The following is a 5,581-nucleotide window of genomic DNA, read 5'->3' on the forward strand; positions in this document are numbered from 1 at the left end:
TCCAGGACTAAAAATGCTGTTGAATGCGAGTTTGCAGTCAATTTTTCCATTTAAAACCCTTGACTCTACTTCTCTTTTTGACCTCCAATTTCTATCCTTAATTGAATATGCATAATAATGCAGGAATTAAAACAAAAGTATTACACTGACGTTCTAAATGGAACTTACATAAACAGGAGATACAGTTTGCAGTCAGTACCCACTTCTTGAAACAACAGTTTTTAAAGTCCTTTTTCAAATGAGTGTTGTACCCTTTATTACATTAACATTAGCCACTGTTAAATTACTGCATTAACTATTGGCAAGATTTAAGAAAAAGGCGACAGTGTTTCCCAACCCTGTTCTTGGAGGCACACCAACACTACAAATTTCCGAACTCTTCCCATTAAAACACATCTGAATCAACTCATCAGACCTGCAATGGATGGGTCAGACAAGGGAAACATCCTAAATGTCTACTGTTGTTTTGCCTCCAGGCACAGGGTTGGGAAACAATGCCCTAAAACAATGCCTACTTATATATTTGGCTGTTGTTTAACATTAACTAATAACCCACATGGCCTACGTGACGTTGGCTAAAAATGAAAGTCTTTTCAGAGTCAGAGTAAGTTCTTACATTTTGATAAAAGATTAAGAATTTTTTTTTATCTTTCACAATCAATCACATTAGTACTAATCAAGTAAACATGGTCAATTTTGTTTTCATGTTGTCGAAATACTACATAAAAGTAATTAAACAGCATTAGTCCATAAATATGTGTATGATTTTAAATATGTTTGAGGAAGAGAAATGATAGGTTTATGCTACAAAATACTCTTCATGAAGGTGCTTGCGACCTGAAGACTCAAAATGACAGCATTCAGAATGGATGAGACCACAATTACAAACAAACAAAAGAATAAGGGTTGAATAGTATGGACAGTACTTGAATAGTAATCTGTATAATGCAGGGCTCAATCCTGTTCCTGGAGATCTACCTCCCTGCAGCTCCAATCCTAATCAAACACAACTGAACCAGCTAATTAAGATCTTCAGGAAACCTTGATAATTACAGAGAGGTGTGTTGGAGCAGGATTAAAACTGAACTGGGAGGAAGCTCTTCATAGACAGGATTGGGCACCCCGGTATAATGCTAGTGCAGGTATTAAGCCGCGTTTCCACCACAGGAACTTTCTCCAGGAACTAGGGACTCTGTGTGTTTTAACCGCAGGAACCAGGATCTAAATGAAGTTCGAAATAAAAATGGCCCCTTCAGAAAGTCCCAGCAGGCGAGGTAGTAATTTTTCAAAGTTTAGGAGCTTTCAGGGGTGGGACTTGGGCGCTGAATACACAGATTGGTTGAGTTCACCCAGCATTTTGATTGGTTGACTCCACGCTAGGGCTGTCGCTTTTGAGAAAAATCCAATTCGAACGGATATCAAATACCAAGCTCGAATATATTCTAATATCTACCCCTACCCCAGCCCGAAAAATAAAATAAAAAACGTAACGGAGATTCAATCAAAACTAACAATCTGACAGTCATAAACAGAACTCCCAAAATTACACCTATAGGCCTCATATCCTTGCAAATAAACCTTGCCTTTACACGTGCATCTGGCAAGGTGCGACCGGTTGTGCAGGAAAGTATGCAGTCATACGATGTTGGACGCCTGGCGATACTCTGGCCGTCTGCTGCGTTTCTGGGGCTGTTTACATCTGGCCACTTCATGCGTTTTCTCAGATCGGATAGCTATCTGATTTATCAAAACGATTCCATTTACACCTGGTCACATAGGCCTAAATGTGTTTTTGCAAAACAGATATAAATCCGATCTTCAATTCCCGCGCTATATGCAGATTTAATGGATTTAATGTCAACGAAAGCAACAGATATGAGCTGCCTTTTATTGATCATCAGCTAACATTTCAAAATCAATAAGAGAGAGCGGCAGGCCTAGTAAGATAATATAGTTTCTTTACTTTTAATGAAGATTATTATTATTGTGTGTTAAAGCGTCTGCGACTTACTTTCACTTTAATTTGCGATAGTTTGCATGTTGGCTTGACGCTTGATGAATAGATAATCTGCGGTGATACGTGTTGCAGTGCGCTGTCATATCTGACTATAACATACTATATAGCCTATAACACGCTTTCAAAATAACACGCTTTTTTAAAATAAAAAAACAAACGGCCTAATCATAGACTGTAAAAAATGCGCTACACATGGCACTTTAAAAAATGGATAGTTTATTTGTAGTTTGATTGCGGATATTTCACGTCATGTTCGAATGCATATTCGAATATCGAATAAAAAGTGACAGCCCTACTCCACGCAGAATTTTATTTCAACCATCATTTTTAAAAGTAAGTTGCGGTGTGTGCAGTAAGAGTTGTTTGCTATTCAAATCATGGAGTTTAAAAAATACAACCGATAGACCGACGACAAGGTTCAGGATTTATTAAGCTTATATGCGGAGGACGAAATCCAGCGATAACTGGAAAGTCGCGCACAGTCTTACGTCACAGAACTAATGTGCCTAAACATCACAGTACTTTAGACCACGATGGAAATGCAGACAGCAACAGGTCTGGGGGAAAAAAGTTCCTGGGACAAATTGTTCCGGGTAATTTCGGTGGAAACGTGGCTTTGGACAGTATTGAGTTTCTATAATACTTTAGGATATGGGATTGATATTGTATTATTAGTGCACATGCTTGGCTGATCGAGGAATCAGGCTTTTAATGATGTGTCTCCAGTTCCACCACAGTCCAGTCACCTTGAGGGGAACTGGCTTGGCTGCTGGGGGAGTAACTACTGACTGAAGCTACTGTCGCGGTGGAGCAGTCAAAGTGGGACATGATATGTGGCCACAGGCTGCTCTCCAAAGGGCTGAGGATTCCCCCTCCCTGCCCAGGCAGGTACAGGAGTGGAGGACAGCCGTCCTCCCCGGCCAGAAGCAGAGTCTGGTTAATCAGCTGCTGGACCATGTCCAGTTTTGTGTTCCAGTCCAGCTCTTGTGGAGGCGGTCGGCGAAGGTTTCCGTTGGCCACTCTCAGCGGTAGGTCCGTCGGGATTGAATGGCCAGTCTGGTTGAGGGAACCTTGGTTTCCCCCAGATCTGTTCTCCGCATCCTCTTCCTCCTCGCTGGTCTCCATGGCCTCGTAGATGGTGCAGAGGCCAGATGAGGGCGACAGGAGACACGGCGGTTGTCCTTTCACCTGCGGCTGCAGTTTGACTCTCTGTTGCTGCTCCATCTCAAGCTGGCGCTGCAGGAGCTGTCGGCGTAGCCGGTGTTCCTGCTGCTGCTGTTGCAGCTGCAACTGAAGCAGCTCTCGGCGTTGCCTTTCCAGTGCTCTTTGCTGTTCCTGCCTCTGCCTTTCCTCCTCAAGACACAGGCGTTGCAGGCGTTCCTGCTCCTGGCGCCGTCGAATGTGTCTCAACTGCAACTGGTGCTGCTCTAACCGTCGCAGCTGCATGTTCGGCACCAAGGCAGTCCGTGGGAACCTCGGAGGAGCATCAACATGCTGGACATCGATACGAGGCGGTAGCTTCTGTAGCTGCCGCTGTTGGTCCGGCAGAGGAGCAAGGTAGTTATTGTCATTAATTTCTTGGATTAGCCTTGGATGGTTATTATTGTCCTGTTGGTTAAGTGAAACTTCACCAGTCTGTATGTTGTTCCAGGGTTTCCCTGTGGACAGTCAAGAGCACTTGCAATATGTTTACTGACAGAAGCATTTGTTATGAAGAAGGGTGTGACTGAACAGGAACAGAGGAAAAGCACAGACAGAAAGAGGAACAGGCAGACAAGAAAATAAAACACACAAACCAAGCAACAAGTTAGACAAAACTTAATAAAGTCAGGAATCGAGTTTTCCCGCACATCCTTCCTGTAAATACCTTAGAATATTTTTCAAAACTAGCAAACCATCACATAAGGAATATTCTGTGTTCAAGACATTCGGAACTGTGGCATTCTGTGGGTTACCAAAGAAAATAATTTATAATGGGTTCTGTTTGTAGAATCAAAAAAGGGTCCATGCGCCAAGTGCTCTCAAGACAGAGATGCTGTGGATCGAGCTTGTATTTACACCAGCAAGACTCAAGAGAGTAGTTCATTCTGACTGAAAATATTTGAACTGTGTAAAGAAATCTTGAATGTTAAGCCCAAAGTATACTTAGGTTTTTTACACGTATGTGCAGGTCGCAGATGTGCATTAAATTTGTTTTGGTTTAATCAGTTGTGTCAACACTGGCCCAGGTCTTTGTTTCACAGTAGAAAACGAAACTAAAAAGACAGAACAACAACATCAAAATGCCGGAGACTGCAACAACAACTGATGCCCGCATTGACAAACACTTATGTAACGGGGTTATGAGATACGCATACGCTACGCATACGGTTATGAAGCATATGCTACCATATATTCAAATAAAAACAAACAAAATATATATTCAGGCTTCATTCTGGTAATTCAGTTATGTAATCAAATAAATGTGGTGTCTTATCTAAACCAATACAAGAATTGGACTGGGTTGCAGAGGGTCTGATTGTTTGGAACAGTAACTGGGTTTAAAAAAAAAAAATGTCACTGACATGTACCTGAAATACATTTATAGACTACCTGAATAGGACTTAAAAATGTAAATTAATCATATATAAATATAATAAATAAAAATGTAATAATAATATTATATTATTATAATATATTAATTAAAAAAAGAAATATAGATAAAGTTCCATAATGAAGGCAGTTTTTAAGGGTAAATGATGCATACATCCACATAAAGTGGTTATAACCTAAACTTGCTAATTTTTAAACCTTAAATTAAAATGATAGATTTGTGGGAATTTGGAGAAAACAACAAAATCCCTCTCTTAATGTTTGTCACATGGCACACATAATTTTACATGACAGAACAGACAGGGATGATCAATTGTACTTTGTTAAATTCACCTCCAGATATTTTTGATGTAAAATGACTTTTTTATGACGGTGGTTAAGAAAAGAGAAAGGAAGTGCAGAGGAGAGAGAGAGAGAGAGAGAGAGAGAGAGAGAGAGAGAGAGAGAGAGAGAGAGAGAGAGAGAGAGAGAGAGAGAGAGAGAGAGAGAGAGAGAGAGAGAGAGAGAGAGAGAGAGAGAGAGAGAGAGAGAGAGAGAGAGATACTGAGAGATGGAAAAGGAAAAGCGAGCAAGAAAGTTTCCTGACACACCCTCACAGGACCAAATGAACATTCAGGCAGGTTTTGGAATATTTGTCAACTTTTTGTTTATGTATTAATGTCTAATGATGCTATATGAAAACAGGCAATTTTTTTAATTCATCAATTAATTCCTTGAGATACCATGCAACTTTATTGTGTTTGGCTTTCAGGGAGGGGTCCTGTTCTGGTGTTGAGTTTATGAGGAATGACATGCTATTGAAGAGGGGGATTATAGACTATGAGCACTGACTGTCATTTCATCAAAACACATCTGGAATAAACACCATTTCAGCAGATATCCATTTCCTGTTCAAAATAAAATTCCACAGGAGTACTCGGACGAGAATAGACCATCATGCCACTCAAAAAACAAAACAAACAGGAACAGACA

This window comes from Phoxinus phoxinus (assembly GCF_949152265.1).
Source record: "Phoxinus phoxinus genome assembly, chromosome: 1".
Classification (NCBI taxonomy): domain Eukaryota; kingdom Metazoa; phylum Chordata; class Actinopteri; order Cypriniformes; family Leuciscidae; genus Phoxinus; species Phoxinus phoxinus.